Source organism: Triturus cristatus, chromosome 9 (assembly GCF_964204655.1).
Source record: "Triturus cristatus chromosome 9, aTriCri1.1, whole genome shotgun sequence".
Taxonomy (NCBI): domain Eukaryota; kingdom Metazoa; phylum Chordata; class Amphibia; order Caudata; family Salamandridae; genus Triturus; species Triturus cristatus.
In genome coordinates, this window is record NC_140592.1 from 60,527,076 (window position 1) to 60,546,286 (window position 19,211).

Genomic DNA, 19,211 nt, shown 5'->3' on the forward strand with positions numbered 1-19,211 from the left:
TCTAGGTCTTCCTGTAGTGTATCTATACCTATAGGGGACTGGACCCTGTGAGAGCGTAAAGACTTTCTCTTCGCTCCCGTGGATCTCGGACTCTCTGTCGTTGGACCTAGAACCGGACAGCGGAGCACAGCCCGGCCACATGGAGAAGCTCACAGGGAGGGACAGTGGAGCACAGCCCGGCCAAAACAAGATCCCACAAGGAGGGCGGCGGAGCAAAGCCTGGCCACAGGGAGAAGTTTCAAAAAAGGCTTCACAGGGGCCTCGGCCCCGCCCCGATCTTTATGCGCCTCCTGGCGCTAGTTAGCAGCATCGTCGGCGTCCTCAATGCCAGCGGGGCTGCTGGGGGATGAAGTCCTGAGATCAGCGAGCAGCGGAGCACAGCCCGGCCACACGGAGAAGCTCACAGGGAGGGACAGCGGAAGACAGTTCGGTCAAAACGAGATCCCACAAGGAGGGCGGCGGAGCAAAGCCCGGCCACAGGGAGAAGTTTCAAAAAAGGTTCCAGATTCAGCAGAACTTCGAATCAATTATGGTGTCTGCTCACCGATCTTTTTGCGCAGATGTCAATCTGTTCAGGCCGGCGTCCTTCCTTCGACAGCTGTCGGACTCGATGAACCAATCTCTCTCCTGGCTGGCTCGCCAAAATGTTGCTCGGATATTAATTTACCTTAAATAAATGAAAAAACAAGACATTTGGCAAAACAGGAACATATTGGTTTAATTACGCTGCAGCCGGGAGAGCCTGGACAGAGTGCGTCTGCTCAAAGTCTGTAGGTGTACAACATTTTGGCTGTTGTTATATACAGTTCATGTAGTACAATAAAGAAATTTCTACATTCCAAAAAAGCATTTCAGTCGTAAATTAACAAGTGCACTCATCTGATAAGTACACAAATGGCTCTGGACCTTGGGGAAAGCTAGTGTGGGCCAGTGTGTATGTGTCCAGATGTCTGGCATGAGGAACGTGTGATCACTATGTATGGTATGCCTGTCGGGTACTGATTGGTTGAATGCTTCTATCTACATGTGGTATCTAGCTATGTGGTATTTTTGGGGAACGCGAGCCTTTGGCCAAACGTGTTTTGTTGGGGCCAATTTCCTCGGACCTGTTTGTGGTGCAACAATCTATCTGTGGGATCGATCAGGGTTTTCCCTGGGCAAACATTTTTTATTTAAGTTGAGAGACCTCACCTGTGACCTGGTATTTGATAGGTGTGGGTGTGGGTCATAAGACTTGTCTAACCACGTATCTCTGACTCGTGATTGATTAGGGGGAGGTCACCATGGGTGAATCCAACAGCAATTATGTGTGTTCATTAGAACTCCTGAAAGTGATAAAGCAGTCACTGGTATTCTTTTTATATCGACATCCTTAATATTGTGCATACAGTAATCCTAGCATACATTGACACTGTTCTTACTGATATTGAGACAGTTAAGTTTGCTTAGGTCATAACGTACATCAACATTGTTCTTACCAGTAAAGGATCGTCATTTGTGCATGGATTATGACATACATTGATATTGTCATTGTCAACGCTACTGTTCGGGTACAGGTTATGACATACATTGACATTGCATTGATGGGTATTGGCATGGTTATGCAGGGACAGATTATGACCTACTTTGATATTGAATTTATTGGTATTGCCGTTGTCGGGCCTGCACATATCATTGTATTCATTGACATCGTATTCACCCATTCCAACACAAGTGTCTCTGTCTTTGAATGTCATAGAGTGAAAAGGTATTTTTGCAACCATTCTTTCACTCAGGCATGCTTTTCTGTTGCCTTTTGAATTTCATTCATAACTTACATCCGGCTATAGGAATTCCACATCCCTGCATAAATAGCGAAAGTGGAGATTGTGAAAGTGTGGAGTTTCCTCACGGGATTATTTGCTAAAAAAAACAATAGCAATGGATCCCTTTTTTAGGTCTCGGGACCATCCGGTCGGCAGACCGGAAGTCCGGAGATTTAATGTCTTTGAGAAGAGGGGCTTGCACCCGCCCCTCTTCTCTCCTGTTCTCCATTGGCTGGCCTCTTAAATGCTGGCCAGCCACTGGAGAAGAGGTCAGTCACTCCGTTGAAGGCCCGTCTTTTTCGGATCTGGGGGCGTGTTTTTTGCGAGAAGTCTCAGGGAGGAGACAACAGCAAAACACGCCCCCAAATCCGAAAATGAGGCTCCCTTTCTCCGAGGCATTTTTGCTGTGCCTCGGTGAAAGGCGGTGGTGTCTTCCGGTGCCCTCGGCTTGTTCTTTGCTTCCGTGTCTCGTCCTGTTGCTGTTTTCGGGTCCTTCTGTGCTCTCACGGATTGTCTTCCTCTGTGCTGGGAGGTCACTCATGCTTGCAGTCACGCTTCATTGCTGCCAGCTAACATCTCACCTTCCCGCCTGCTCGTGCCCTTAGGTCCATACACATTCTGCAGACGCTCGGCTCCAGTAAACATCCAGCAGTGCCCCAACCCTACTGACTCTCTACGTCTGCTGCCCCGGAGTTTAAAGGAGAAATAACGCTCCCCTGCTCTGTGTTGTGCGCGGATGGGCTGCATTACTGTGCAGTAATGCCCTGTGTGTGTCAACATGTCTGACACTGCTTACAAACACCACGTCATGCTACTGCGCCGGAACAAATGCCCAATATGGGCCAGTATGGCTGACGCTGATTACAAGGCCCGACGGCTGCCTCCTTTAGGCATGGCGGGTTTTCAGACATTGGGCCAACTCTGAGAAAGGCAGCTACTCAAAGTTTGAAAGCTGCCTCACTGTCACGACGGAGCAAAGGACTTGTATCTAGAGCTCGTTGGTGCTGATGCTGAGGATTTACTTGTTCCTTTTCTGCCTGCTCCCTGCACCGGCCCACCTGACACCTCACAAGTTTCAGTAGCTGTTGCCCCTCCTGGGGCCCTTGCACGTAAGATCACGGGAACCAGACTGGGAGGGCACAGAAACTCGAGTGCCTCTTGGGGTGAACAGGTGCCCGCCTGGAACCCCGCTGCCATCATGCGTAGGGGCCACACTACGTGGCACCCAGGGAGGTCCGACTCTCGGGCTCGAGGCAGGAGGAAAGGTGCGTGCACAAACGGAAGCAGCAGTTGGCCGCGGAGCTGGTCCTCTGCAAAGTCCACGTTGTCAGTTCAGCAATGTCTATATCGTCCTGTCCAGCCTGCAGTTCCGGGGAGGAATGCCCAAGATTCAATTATCCCTCACCTCCCGCAGTGCCGGCCCAGTCCTGCTCTCCTGCCCTCATGGGGGCTCGTCAACCCTCTGGCAAGAGAGAAGAGCAGGGAGCAGAGGCCAAAGAGTCGCGTGAGTGGTGGAGGGTTAGGAATCCACAGGTACCCCCAGCCTATCACCACCACCCCCTAAACAAGGTGAGCCTTCTCAGTGTGTCTGGCCTGGTGCTTTGGTGTGCGTGCACCACTTTTGCCATAGCTTATTTACTTAAAAGTTAGAGAAATAGTTGGGCCTCCAGAGGTTTTCTTTGAGGAGCGCACAACATCTAAATATACATGGCACATGCTCCAGTAGCCGCGCTGAGACCACCAACCTGATTTCGAATATATTGTACCAAGGAATAATCTGGAGATCAAACACTGCCAAATTATGCTGAGCTACTAGGTGTGTCATTGTTTTAAGTATGAGCCCCATTCTTTTTCCCTCTAGGTCCCTCCTTATTACCGTACGAAACATTTGATTTGGAGCTCTGGTTATTTAGATTTGCAGTATTTCTGTGCTTTTTGGTGCTCCTTTTATTAGTGTTCCCTGAAAAGTGCCATTGTGCATTCTGTAGAATATGCAGGAAATCCGCAACAGTTGTGTTAGTCGTCTTTCTGCGTTTGGCATCTTCTAAAATTTGAACACAAACTTAGAAAAAAGACTGAAAATGTTCCTGGTTGTAAAGAAATATAAAGGGTTTGTTTCTGCTTTGAGGGCTATAACATTACATTTAAAAACGAAACTACATGTTATGCTTTTTGACTGCCCTTTTCCATTCTTTATTTGTAAACATGAGGTGTTCTCGCATAACCCTAGTGGACCGTTCAGTTGACAGTTTCAAATTATTTTTCCTGAATTTAATGGAAGCATAGAGGTGTTTGGCAATTTAACGAACTCCCGTGAAGAAAATTATATTAATACCAGTTTTAGTTTTTAATCGGTTACTGGTATTTGATTGTATTTTTGTATCCAATCGACATCCGTTTTTTTCTTCGGAGATAGTGTAACATCGAAAAATGCTGTTCTGCAGCAGTATACAGGGCAAACCCTTTGTTGCTGCTCAACGGGAATGGCCACAAATAAAACTTAGATTCGTTTTAGCAAAAAGTACATTATTCTTTGATCATGAACACTAATGTATACTGGACAATTAATTATTATTATTTTTTTGTTGTTGCTGTTTTACATCGCACCGACTTGGCCTAATGACATTAGAGCACTTTGCTTTACTAGAGAATCTGAGTAGTTTCACGTTTTTAAGGCATGCGGAGATAAAGTTCTCTGCCCAGAGTCCAATAATGATGAGCCAAAGCCGGGATTCGAAACTGGTTCCCCAGCTCTGAAGTCGGCAGCTATGTACTGTAGGCCACAATTCCTCCCTAGATACATATTTATGCTTTTGTTTCTGCTGTGGATGAGAAATTAAAATAAAAGTGCACAAAATCTCATCTAGCCCCTAAGACTGGCTTAATTGATTTGTCCATTTTAGTGCTTTGCTTTTAGCGCCTCTGATCCTAGCGTAATGCAAAATCCTTACTGTGGAAGAAATGGCTATTAAGACTTGCTTGTTTGCAAGGCAAATTAACTGGGAGACATCCGCAGTGCGCTTATTGGAAAGTGCCGATGAGGGGTGGGCAGACAGGAAATCTTGGGGTGAATACCTCTGCATGTGTATATTTTTGTGAAAATGGAACACATACATTTACTTGCAATGCCATACGCAACACGAGATCACCAATTTCAGGAGATATCAAGTCCAATTCTCTAAAGAAGTGCTGGGCCCATATTGCACAAAATGTGGATCCCCGTTCTCACAAAATGAGCCCATCTGTTGTGGGATGGGCAAGAGGGTGAATGCAGCAGCAGCACTACCAAGGTTCTCTGTGAATAACAGTGCCACCAAATGCTTAGTTCTTCTTTGGTTCCCATCGTCCATGTGAACGAAGGAACATGGATCTACGGACATTAGCAGGCTCCTGGCTCTCCACCAACATGAGGTCCCTTTCTCTAAATTCTTTCTTTTTCGTTTCCACCTCTAACAAATGGGTGAAATTTGAAATGTGCATAGCAACATTCAAGCACGGTAAGAGCAAAGGTATATTGGGTGCGCCTAGACTGGACGAGCAGAAACTGCCTTCTCTGGCTTACAATTTACTCCTTTCCTTGTGCCTTCTAAGATCATACGTTGAGGAAGGCCGTCTTGGAGTGGGCACACCTACGTGAACATGGATTACATGCATGAATGCTCTGGCAGTGCCGTACGTAGGCTGTTTGTGAACAGCCATTGAGCATATTGCTTATTGTTTGCGGAACCACAATGGATTGGCAGCTCATAAGACATTTTGTGGAAAGGCTTCAGGAGTGAAAGTAGTGATAGTGTGCCTTATTCCTCCAAAATAACTGAAGCAGCACAGGTTAGCACAACACGCCATCATTTTGTACCAGCCTCTTCTGGTTTTATTGGGAGCATTGTCCACCAGGAGCACATTTGGGTTAATCACTCAGTTATCTGTGAAGCATGTCTGTATCTAGCGCCAAGCACACTATGCATTTATAGGCTATTTGAACAGCCTTTAACAATAAAAAAACACCTCGACTAAAGTTTGCTAGTAAAAGAGTTGTGTAGAAATGCCTTTTGTAAAATCCTTCTATATTATTTTGCCCGCTTGCTTTACATTTAGAGTGTGAGCTTAATTTCAGTACCCTTTTGTAGGTCTTGCCTACCAGACAGCGCAAGATCTATTGCCAGCTTACATTGAGCCTAGAAGCCTGCCCACTTCTTACCATTGGTTGGACTTATTGTCCCTCTCACTCACTTGCTTTTTATTTGTTAACTTTTGTGGGCTTTCCTCCTCCTCCCTGTTGTGTTTATCCCACCCCTGGAGAAAGGGCACATTACTTGTGTCCTTCCACTGCTTACTTTCCAAGCGCTAGCGCTTTCTTTTTGGTTAAGCACTCCATGAGTGCATGTGCTTTTTCCAGCTCTCTCCCTCGTGTATTTCTCCCCCAGGACCCTTCTGCCCCACTCCATGTTTCTCTCTCTCTCGCCCATGTGCTTTTCTCCTCCCCTCCCCCTCTGGATACTTATTCCACCACACTCCTTGTTGCTTCCCCTGCCCTCTGTGTCGGTTCCCTACGCCCTCTGTATAGGTCCTCCCCACCCTCTTTGTCATTTCCTCCCACGCGCACCTTCCATGTTGCTTCCGCTCCAACAATCAACCCTCCGTGTGCTTCCCTCACTCACTTAAACAAGCATTTACAATGCAATGGTCTCGGCATTGGTAAAGTTAGAGCTATTGGCATTGCTCATGACATTATTTTTGTTTATGTTTTTGTTTTTAAAACATGTAGAGAAACGGCATTGTTGTTTACAATGTCAATAGCTTAATCAGTGTGTGTGTAGGTGGCTCTGTGTGTGGGTGCAAATGCAATAGGTCTTGCATTTGAGAGTGATTAAGCTATTGACATTGTAAATAACAATGCCATTTCTTTAAATGTTTTAAAAACAAAAACAATGTCATGAGCAATGCCAATAGCTCTCACTTTACCAATGCCGAGACCATTGCATTGTAAATGCTTGTTTTAGCAGCAGTCAACTTGGATCCTTTCTGTTGTGTATAAAAAAAGAGGACATAACATTCACAGGTTAAAATTCAGACCAAAAGTGCCCACAGAAGAAATTCCTCTCACAGCTTGGACAGGTACCTCCTATTCCCTTGATCCACCCCACACATAGGTAAGGACCTGATGTACAAAGCCTTTTTCAGAATCCAGTAGGTGATAGGTGCACACTGACTGGTTTGCAAACAGGCTTCATTTTTAATGCTGTTGTATCTCAAATTGGACATTTCCAGTAGGTTGAAAAACCTTCTGCCTTATGAGTAGTAAAGCGGCACAAAGCCTTTCGTAAACCCTTGAGAATACCCGCAAATGCTGGGATGGGGCTTGGAAAGGCTATCAATTCACCACCCATGCGTTCCCTCACCTTTCTTCCATATAAACATTAGTTAACAACAATCTGTGCCTGTTTAAGAGACCTCAGCAGGAGCATGCATATATCTCTGTCTGCTTCCCCTGGGGCTGCTTGCCATCCCCTAAAGCGATTTTGTTTTTATAATGATATTGAGGTTGCTATTGCACTTCAGGGGCATAGAGCAGAGCAGAGTGGAGTGGAGTAGTGTAGAGTGGAGGGGCATAGAGTGAAATAAAGTCTCGTAGAGTGGAGTGGCGTAGCATAGAGTAGACTAAAGTGTCATAGAGTGGCTTGGTCAAAAGTGAAGGGGCAAGACATAGAGTGGAGTAGCGTGTTGTAAAATGGAGTGGCGTACAGTGGAGGGGAGTGGTGTGGTAGTGCACTGCCATTACAGACAACACATTATCGTTTGTTCGCTGTATAGTTTTATCAGTAAAACTGTATGTTTTCATCACACTTCAGAATTACAAAAAAAGTGCTTTATTTGTGCGTTCCTAATTGTGATATATTCTGAAATAGCTGCACAGTTTATTCATAGACATTTAACTTTTGTTGTGTGCTAGAAAAAAAGCCTTTCCTCTCACAACTCTGGTAACTAGCAAGATTGTCACATAAACCCTCTCACTTTGAATTCAGAGAAGGGAAAGTAAACACCAAGCTCCCTTGGTAGACACAGACTGACATTTGATCTCTGTATTTGAATGCACAGCAAAGGTGAGAAAATAAGAACAAAATTTAAAGGCCTGTTTACAGAAAGCGAGTACTCATGGAAGGATACAAGGAGCAATGGTAAACAGGCTATCGTCCCTGGGAGGCACTAACTCAAGCTGGACAGCCTAAAACAAATAATACCAGCATATAGAAGGCAAGAAAATGTGAGTTACAAACCACAAAGCCAGTGGTAAACAATGGGTAGAATGTATTCCCAGGGAAGCTTTCAGAATGTCCCCAAAATGTCTGTAGCTAACCAGACAGCCTTGCTGTCTGATAGGCTGTAACCTAAATAGCTTGTAGTCTACTCTACACCTCTCTGAAGTCAGAAGAGCAGGAGTTTGTTGTTCGCATTTGTATCCCACACAATATGTCACGGGAACGGCATCACATTGCTTTTGGTATTCTGGTGGCTTTCCAAACAGTTCAGAGGTTCCCACCACAGACCAGAGTATAGTTCAGCCTCTGAAAGCAATGGACTTGCTCTGGGCCTACAATTTTCAGTGTAGGTTAAAATGCGTATGTATGGAAACTGTAAGTAAATGTTATTCCATATATATACTTTATTTAACTTTCAGGGGGAATCTCCACTCCAGTCCAAAGCTGTTAGAAGCCGGTGTATCTCAAAGTCTAGAAAGGGACTGGTTCCATTGATGTCCTCATGAAAAGAACTTGGAGGGGGCTGCCACATTGTATTCTGAACAGAAATAGGCTACCATCAGTACATGAAAACCTGAAAACTGAACTTTGCAAATATGTATTCAACCAAAATTTCCAATGTATACGTGATGGTGTCTGTAAAATGCCCGGTCTAGAGTCATCCTACACATACGCTGGAATTTTTCTGCTGCACTCAGAAATCTTTATTTTCACGTGGCTTAGGTGATGTGCATCATCATAGAACACTATTAAAAGAATACATTTTCACCTGCTAGTGTGTGTACAAAAAACTCTGAGAGTAGAGATGAATTCATTTTTTAGAGTAACAGGTTGTGCCCCTTTCCATCCACCCCACACCCCCCGTAGATAGTGAAAAGGTAAAAGTTGGAAAGGTGTGCACAGAACATAGGTTATAGTGCCATGATTGTAAATGGTAGCTGCCACAACCAGTCAGCCTTTTTAAGGAACTCCATTTGAGTTCTTCTAGCTGGTACTTGTTGAACTGTTACACAGTAAACAGCCTTCAAGGTTCATTTTATGATACAGGTTGCGTTGTGGTCCATTTAGTGTACACTAATGATCAGCAGTGACCTTGCACAGTATTTTAGATATAGAACCATCAGTTTACTTTTAGGATTCAGTGTAAGAAAGGACACTTCGCCAGCTCTGGCATGCTCCTGAAAAAACATTTTGTAGCCAATGTTAACATTTGCTGTGTGATTTAAAAAAAAACACACAATTTGAGGCCTCAGAGTAAATGTTGTTCCAAATACAGTTCTTTTGAATGCACAGGAAGTATTTGCCTGAACAAATTCTTATTTTTTTCAAAACTCTTTTTATTTATAGTTGGTACAAAACATCATCAGTTTTAGTAAACATAGAGACCATCAATCCTTATACATTGTAGCACCCTCTACTGTTCCACAATAGCTTGTACAATATATTATTAAATTTTTACAGTTAGGGTCATTCTGTAGTCCTTGATTCATTCACTGTTGTCCATTGATAAATCGTCGGTCGGCAGTGCACATATGTTGCCTCTGAAGGCATTCCACTTTCCCCACACATGTTCCCACTTCTTAGGGAACCCCCTATGTATGTACACCACTCTTTCGGCCACCATCGCCATATCCATATCCTTACTCCAGTCCCTTACGGTGGGAGTACTTCGTGCCCCCCACTGTTTTGCAATGTTCCTCTTAGCTATAGTTATACCTAGTGTCGCCCAAGTTTGTGCTGCATTGTTAAGTTCTGTGGCCTCCCAGATATTCAGAAGACATCTCCTAGGCTCCGGTGGTACCGGGGCCCCACTTGCGTTCGTTATTTTGGACATCACTGCCTCCCAATATCTCACTATTTCAGGACATTCTCACAATGTATTGTAAAATGTACCTGTTGCCCCAAACTGTCGTAGGCAGAGCTGACTGTCTGACCTTCCCATTTTATCTAACGTTACCCTATCATAATAAATACGGTGTAACACTTTCAGTTGGCTTAAACGTAGTTTTGACGAGATCGCCACCTCCCTCGGGGACACTAGCGCCTCTTGCCAATCCATCTCGTCCATTTCTCCCACCTCTCCCTGCCATTTTTCCTGTAGGGATTGTGTGGGGTTGGGGTGATTGTTAATGAGTTTCCGATATGTTAAGGATGTGGCTTTTTTGTGCATGTGTTCGGTCAGTATCCTGTCTTCCAAGGAGGAAGCCTCTGGAAGGACGGTGTCAGGCAGGATAGCTGCCTCTAATGCATTTCAAATTTGGTGATAGCCAAATATTTCTGTAGTTGCCATCTCGTATTGGTCTTGGAGTTGGGTGAATGGAATTACTTTTCCCTTGGCCCATAGATCGCCCACTTGCGAGATCTCTATGTCATCCCATTGCTTGAATACTTTATTGTTGCGTAGGGTACCCAGCATGGCAGTATCCCAGAGGGGTGTTGCTTGTGTGATCTTTTTGTTCCATCCGAGCTTCCTGTGTACTGTATGCCAGAGATGGACCGTTTGTTTAGTCGGTCCTAATAGGACCATCAGGCGGTTAGTGTTATACAGTGCTTGGTTATGTCCCCCTACCCCTTGTGCAAGTCTATCAAGGTGATAGGCCTGATCAGTGTGTGGGATATGTATCCATTGGTTTATCACAGTCAGTTGGGATGCCCAATAGTACGTTTGTATGTTTGGTAGTGCAATGCCCCCGTCATACCATGATCGAAATAGTTTGGTCATTGCTACCCGTGCAGGTTTTCCTTTCCATAAGAGTTTAGTCACCTCCGTCTCAAGGGCCCAGAAGTAGGCTGGAGGGACCAGGAATGGGGTGTTCTGTAGGGCATATAGAAATCGGGGAAGTGTTATCATTTAAAAAAGTGCTGCCCTTCCTAAAAGCGTCAATGGCAGGGCTTGCCAGTGTTTGGTGTCTCTAGGCAATCTCCTTAGGGGTTCCAGCAGATTTAAGGTCATAAAACCCTCCGAGTCAGAAGTGATGTGGATCCCCAGGTATTTGAAGCTATCTCCTACTATTTTCACCGCGCAGCCTTAAGGCAGTCTTGGGGGCGGACCGTGCAGGACGTACAGTATGGATTTGCTCCAATTGATGGTATATCCTGAGCATTTCCCAAAGGCATCGCAAATATGCAGGATTCTATGCAAGGAACGACTGGGGGAAGCCATATACAGTAGGATATCATCAGCATATAGGGATATGCGATCCTCGCAGCTCTCCATCCAGCGGAGCCCGCGAGTAACCGTATCTTGTCTTATCCATGCAGCGAGAAGCTCCAAGAGCAGTGCAAAAAGCAGTGGCATTAATGGGCATCCCTGTCTTGTGCCTCCACCTAACTGGAATTCCCTGGATATGTGCCCATTCGCCACTACATGCGCAAAGGGTTTCGTGTATAATAATCTTATCCATGAGCAGAATCTAGGTCCGGAACCAAACCGTGTGAGAACTGCAAATAGGAATGGCCACTCTACCGTATCAAAGGCCATACGGGCGTCAAGGGACAGTATTATGGCTTCTTCCTGTATCGTGTGTTTACGTCCTAGTACATTCCGGAGTCGCCTTAAATTTAAGGCTGTGTTCCTGCCCTGCATGAACCCTGACTGGTCAGGGTGGATCAAGTTAGTCAAGTGGGGTGTGAGTCTATTTGCTAATAATTTGGCCAAAATCTTGGCTTCGGCGTTGATAAGGGAGATGGGTCTGTAGGAAGCACTGTCCCGGGCTGGCTTCCCTGGTTTGTGTATGGCCACAACTGTTGCTGTTCTCTGATCTTAAGGGAGTTCACCTCTGTCTAAGCTGGCGTTGTACATTTTCAGTAGGTAGGGGGTGAGTGTAGTTTCGCTTTTTCAAAATAGTTCGATAGGAATGCCATTTGGTCCTGGGGCTTTCCCCAACTGTATGTTTCCTATTGCTAACGATAATTCCTCAGTAGTGAGCTCTGACTCCAGTATTCTTGTATCGTCTTCTGTGAGCCCAGGAAGACGGAAATCTCTGAGAAACATCTCTGCCTTTTCCTGCTGTATCGTGACTGCTGGAGTGTATACCTCTGAGTAGTGGCGCGCTAATGTGTCTACTATAATTTGGGGATCCGTTACCATTATGCCCAGTGCGTGTTGGAGCTCCGCCACCCAGCGACTCGCACGCTCCAGTTTGTCTAGACACGCCAGTAGCCTGCCGGCTTTATCTCCTACTTCATATATGGTATGGTGCGTGGCTGTCAGTCGGGTTTTAGCATCTTCCCACAAATATTCTTTTATTCCTGTTTTTTGAGCTGAAGTAGATGCGTGTTAATGTCGGAACGATCATGGGAGTGTGGCGCTTCTAGTGTTTGTAGCTCATGTTCGAGTGTCAGTACCGTGTTCGCCTTCTCTCTTTTATAGTCCGCGATTAAGGAGATAGCATGTCCCCGTAGGACCGTCTTGTATGCTTCCCAGACAGTAAGGGGCGAATAAACCAATGGTTCGTTTTCATCAAATTATTGTTTCGTAGCTGTGGTCAGACCTTTCCAAATTTTGGTTTTTTTAACCCCTTCAGTGCCACGCCCTTTCCCCCTCCTGTGCCGGGCGTTGCATTAGTGGGTGGGGGGCACAGCGCAACCGTGCTCCATGACGAGACTATCTCGTCATGGGCACTGAAGAGGTTAAGGTAGCCCGGGTAGATCGGGAATATACAACGTTGTGTGGAGGTGTTTCCTGTAAATTTGGCTGATATGGGGGAATGATCTGATATTCCCCGTGGTAAGTATGTTATCTCCACAAAACTCCCTACATTGTCTGCTGACGACAAGATGTGATCTATTCTAGAGAGACTATTATGGACTTCTGAGTGATATGTGAATTGTCATGCATGCGGAAAATGGGAACGCCAGATGTCCAAGAGGCCTATTGTCTCAAGGAAGTCCATGAGCATGGAGTGGGAGCGGTGTTGTTGTCGCGGCGGCGTGCGGTCTAGATTATCATTGAGAGTTGCATTAAAGTCTCCTCCCAATATCAGCTTTCCCTCTGGGATTCGGAGCAGAAATGCGCTGAGCACTGGGAATGCTACTGAATGAAGTGCAGGGGGGACATAGACTGTAACTATGTTGATCGATCGCCCCTCCCATTGGCAGGTAGCAGCTGCGAAGCGGCCTTGATCATCAGAGTATGTACGTTTGAGTGGGGACTGTTTCTTAACCAGAATCCCAACCCCTCGGGACCCATTGGGAATTCAGAGTGCACTATCAGTTTGAAGCCCCACCTGTCGAGGGCCTTACATGTGGTGCCTACTAGGTGGGTTTCCTGCTAGAGCACCACTGCTAGCGCTCTGAATTTAAGAAATTGTAACACTAAGCCTCTCTTCACTTTATCTCTGAGGCCATTCACATTCCAGGAAATTAGTGGCAGGTGCTGAGCATGTGTGGGCTGGCGAAAAGCTGGGTTAGGGTGTGTGGTTATGTGTGACATTGAGACTATAAGAGTCAGAGCATTGTATTTGTCGTATGAAGTGCAGTCTCACACGGATATTGAACTGTTGTACCATAATCCTGAACATCAAATGAAGAAGAAGAAACAAACAAAAACTAATAACTAAAAACAGTTGCCCCATCCCCCTCCTTGCCTCCCTGCATGACGGTTTACGAACTACCCGCCTCCCCAACCTTGCAGAGTGCCTAATACCCATTGTTCAATACCTTTGTGGGGGAAAGTCCACCCCTGTTTCCCCCCAGCCACCTTTATTTTCTGTTGCTTTGTATCTTGTGGTTGTACATGGGTTCACAGTGGTGATCAAGAGCCTCCCATTGTCTTGCTGTACTGTCTGAGGGCATTGCTGTAAGCGGCGTTGAAAGCTGTCCGTGTTCAAGGAAATGTTCATGCAGGTTGGCCCATTTGGTCATAAACTTCCAGGGCCATATGTGTCGAGTAGGTTATTGCCGCCTCCATACAGAAGTTGCCTTGGCATCTTGTCAGGAAGTGTCTGAGGCTCTCAGCCTCCTAGACGAACTCTTGTGCGTTGTAGGTTACTTGACTTTATTGGAGCCGTCGCGCATGGTCACCTCCTCTTGTTGCTGTAACTGTGTTGCACTTAATGCCACTCGATCGTTGTCTCTTCCAGGTCTTCCATGATTGGTGACCTGGCGCCACCCATCAAGCCAGTCTTGTGCTTCCTCTGGGGATGTCAAGAACCACACTTTCCCGTCTGCTACCACTCTTAATTTCGAGGAGAATACCATTGAGCATTTGAGCTCACGAGCTCGAAGTTCTTTCTTGATTGCCAGGAAGTTACGCCTCTGTTTGGCTACGGCAACTGTGTAGTCGGGAAAGAACGAGATTGTACTGTGCTCATATTGCACCGGAGGAGCTATTCTGGCAGTTTGCAAAATGAGATCACGATCTCTAAAGTTGAAAATGTGGGCAAGAATGGGTCTTGGCCACTGGCTGCGGTAACGGACAGGGAATTGCAATACAACAAGGCGGTCTGTGTCCTGCACTGGTTTCCTCACACGCCCAAGAACAAGACCACAAGTAAATTTATAGATATGGGCCTCCTCTTGGCAAAGAGGGAAGTGACGAGGCTCTGGAAGTCGAAGGTGGGCCCCACACATAGGAGGTGGATTAATGAACTACAGAAATGGGCGGCGAGTGAAAGTACACTTGGATACCAACTGGCGTGTCGTAGGTCAGATGATAGGGCACTACAGGCGGCCACAGAGTGGGAGATGTTGGTGCAGGGACGTTCTGGTCAGAAGCGTGTCACTCGAATTGCACTCCGAAGGAGAAATTAATCAAGCGAGGGTCGTTTTCTGTATTTCATTGATTTATTCAATTTATATATATTTAGTCGTTCCTTTGAAAAGGTATGCTTTTCACTGAAGATTAAACATCACAAACGATTATATTGAGATTCATAACTCGATGTAGCCCAATGCATTTCGGGCCAATGAGGCCCTTCGTCAGGGGCAGCACTATAAAGGGAGGATACAAGGAAACAGCTTTACTCAATACAATAGTATCATAAGTCAATCAATCTAGAGAGCAGTATACAGGAAACATAAATCAACTTTCAGAATTACTAAATTAAATATGAATGAAACAAACATGAGTGTAAGCGAGGTTGTGATGGTGTGGTTTCAACAAAACGGTAGTGCATGGACAAATGCATCAAGTAGTGACAAAGTTTAAAAAAGTGAACTGAAGTCACGAGCGTGGGTGGTAAATCCTGGAGAACGGATGAGGTATTTTGAAATTAAATACATGCGAGCGTGAAAGAAATAAGAAAAAAACCGTGTTGGTCGAAGTTAGGTGGCGTGAGGAAAGAACGTTACAAGTGTGCGTAGTCAAAATTGAGAAAAATGAAAAGACAGGCAAACTATACGTGAAATGTCAAAAGAGTCAAAAATAAAAGTAGTAAAAGAAGTTAAGTGCCTGGCGGAAAAAGGTCAGAGGTGTGTGAATTAACAAAGTAAGCGCAGGACAATACAGTAATTAAAAAGCGAGGCGGTGTGGGGGATGACGCAAAACACTTCCGTGATGCTAAGAGGTTTCAATCAATCAAGACTGAGCAGTCAAGAGTGCCGGCGTGTCAGCAAGTCGGTAGACTGTGAAACGCGCGAGGTTTTTAAAGGGTATCAGGTGATCGTTATCGCAAATCAGGTTAACTGAAGGCCTCGTAGCCAATCATGTGGATTAGTACTGGTCAATGTGTCGTCCAACGTGTGAAGAGCGGATAGGTTCGTCATAAGAATGTAGAATCCAATCAAAAAGGGAAAATATAAGTCTGTTACAAGGTGACGGCGGCTGTGTGACTGTGTACAAAAGGTTACGTGAACAGTAAGGAGAGTGTACGGGTTCAATACAAGGTATGCAAAAAGTCAGAGGGTGTATTCAAAACAAAGATGCGGAAGGACGCAAGTGAATAAACAAACGTGAGCTGGGAAAAGAAAGTAAAGCCGTCGTGGCGGAGTAAGTAATTGCGGTGTGTTGATGTGACTGAAAATGAAATAATGTGGAGTGAACATGTAAATGGTGTATGCGGGGTAAATGTGAGAGCAAGGCGAAAACCTTGTAACAGACTTATATTTTCCCTTTTTGACGCCGGCACTCTTGACTGCTCAGTCTTGATTGATTGAAACCTCTTAGCATCACGTAAGTGTTTTGCGTCATCCCCCACACCGCCTCGCTTTTTAATTACTGTATTGTCCTGCGCTTACTTTGTTAATTCACACACCTCTGACCTTTTTCCGCCTGGCACTTAACTTCTTTTACTACTTTTATTTTTGACTCTTTTGACATTTCACGTATAGTTTGCCTGTCTTTTCATTTTTCTCAATTTTGACTACGCACACTTGTAACGTTCTTTCCTCACGCCACCTAACTTCGACCAACACGGTTCTTTTCTTATTTCTTTCACGCTCGCATGTATTTAATTTCAAAACACCTCATCCGTTCTCCAGGATTTACCACCCACGCTCGTGACTTCAGTTCACTTTTTTAAACTTTGTCACTACTTGATGCATTTGTCCATGCACTACCGTTTTGTTGAAACCACACCATCACAACCTCGCTTACACTCATGTTTGTTTCATTCATATTTAATTTAGTAATTCTGAAAGTTGATTTATGTTTCCTGTATACTGCTCTCTAGATTGATTGACTTATGATACTATTGTATTGAGTAAAGCTGTTTCCTTGTATCCTCCCTTTATAGTGCTGCCCCTGACGAAGGGCCTCATTGGCCCGAAATGCATTGGGCTACATCGAGTTATGAATCTCAATATACTCGTTTGTGATGTTTAATCTTCAGTGAAAAGCATACCTTTTCAAAGGAACGACTAAATATATATAAATTGAATAAATCAATGAAATACAGAAAACGACCCTCGCTTGATTAATTTCTCCTTCGGAGTGCAATTCGAGTGACACGCTTCTGACCAGAACGTGCTTTCACAGAATTTTCATCCCTACTCAGGGGGATCTACTCGTCTGCACCCATACCTCGCTTTACTGGAATTACATTGCTTGAACACGAGTGCGCTTCCTCTCTCTTCATCAAATGTTGGTGCAGGCCCTGCGCAACAGCGAGATTGAGGAGGAGGAGGAGGAGCCCTCTGATACTGATGCTGATCCCCGGAACGTCCCAACCACATATACACAGTAGATAGTCATTTACTTCTGATAAGTACCCAAGAATACATATTAAGGCCGAGTCCAGTCGTTGGCGAGGGCACTGGAGGGTGGAGAGGGAGGGGGATAGGGGGATAGGGACTGGGGAGGGGGGAGTGACTGGGTGGGAGGGAAGGGGGGAGAAAGCTTAAAAGCAGGACCGCAGACATCCTATAATGATATAAACAAATGTACAGGTTGAAATATGGTTAAGTATAATGACCTACATGTTATCGCTGCCCGGTCTCTGGGATGTGGGCTCACAAGCTGTGTACAGAAGCCTCATGGCTAAGAAAGGAAAAGGCACTGGCATTTGCGGTGCAGGGTCATTATGTATGTAAGCTGCTTATCTTTTTGTTCTGCAATAAAAACGGTTTAAAAAAAAAAAAAAAAAGAATGGGTCTTGGTGGTGCACCTGGTTTGGGCCGGCCTACTGGGATCCGGTGGGCTCTCTCGACAGAGAAATACTGCTAAATACCCTGAGGTTGCAATTGTTTTTTGATTAGGTCTTCCACAAAAAGGTCAATTGCCGGTCCCCCTGCTCCTTCTGGCACGCCTATAATGCTCATATTATTGCGCCGGGAGCAGCCTTCAAAATCATCCAGCTTTGCCGCCAAGGTATTGTTTTCAGTTTCTCAGTGCGTTATTTGTCTTTTGAGGGCGGCTTTATCTACAGAGAGACTAGTTGTCGTTGTTTCTACTTCTGACACTCTTATGCTCAATTTACGGAAATCCGCTTGTATTAGCGTGAGTTCAGTGGCGACAGTGTCAATTCTGGACTCTAGGGATGAATGTACCTTGTTAGGCGTCGCCATTATGTCCTGCAACGTGACTTCTTCGTTCGCCTTCTCGGCATGATCCTCAGTGGGCGTCGCAGCATGCTCCGGCAGCTCTTGGCTTAATTTGGCACAAGTGTATTTGTCTAGCTTGGTTTGGTGCACGACACGCTGAACCCTGCCTCCCATGATTCCAATTAACAGCTGAGCGGTTATATTTGTGACGAGCTAGGTGGTAGTACTCACTGCTGCCTGCCAGTGTGTAGGGTAATCACACGCTGCCTCTCGTTTTTCCTATCCCTAGGGTAGCTCCTTGTTGCGCTCTCGTTAACAGGCTGTAGTGAGGGGTGGAGTTGTGTTGATGATTATTGTATTGCGTTTGTTCCATGTTCTGGACACATTATCACTCTTCCTTCTGTACTCGGGTGTCACGGAGCAAAGTGTGTCTTTGACGGAGTCTCTTGCCCCTATTACCTATGCACTTCCTATATATTTGCACCTCAGTGTTTTGATGTCCTGAAGATTATAGCTTGTGGCCTTTCACCCGGCCCGGGGTAGGTTGTGTTCACTAAGGTTCAATGGGCCTGCTGGGGCCCTCCCCAACAAGCAGGCCGCAGTGGTGCTGGTTTCGCTTTAAGTGTGTCTACTCCTCACATTGGAGCTTATGCGACACGAGTGAGTGGTGGGTCGTAAAGACCGCTGGGAGCGCCAAAGCCATCACTAGTGTGCATGCCGGACTGGGCCGCGCACGTCCTCCGGGCAGTCTGGTCGGGCGTTTTGCGCCAGGCTCTTCTTCCCCCTGCGTGGAACCGACGAGCGGCGAAAGATCGTCGCCACGGACGTTGTCCCCAGTGACTCCGGGAGCCGAGCGTGGTTACGTATGGCAAACAGTCCTGCCGGGGTCTGCGGTGGCACCAGCGGCGCCCAACAAGGTAGGAAACGCGGCTGCTCCCCTCGATGGCGCTGGGGCCAGTGTTGGGCCACAAAGGGTGTCTTGCACGCTGTAGCCTGTACTTGCGGGCATGTAGGAGTAGGCCTCGTACAACCTCTGGTCAATCAAGTCGAGGCCCCCGTCCCCACCTTCCCCTGCGGTGGACCGGCACTCGGCGATCGGACGCCGCCACTTACGTTGTTCCCGGCGACTCCGGCAGTCAGCCGCCCTGCTGTTCGGTACAGCGTCTACCCAGCACTCACTCTCTTCTAGGCTGTCGGTGCAGTCGCGCTGCGCTTGGGGAGGTATGAA

The 19,211-nt window shown here is 46.0% G+C and overlaps 1 protein-coding gene across 3 annotated transcripts in view; it reads left to right on the forward strand.

Moving 5' to 3' along the window:
- CHCHD6 (coiled-coil-helix-coiled-coil-helix domain containing 6) overlaps nt 1–19,211 on the forward strand; it is a 1,117,425-nt gene that overhangs the window by 17,531 nt on the left and 1,080,683 nt on the right. The gene's annotated exons all lie outside the window — the stretch shown is intronic.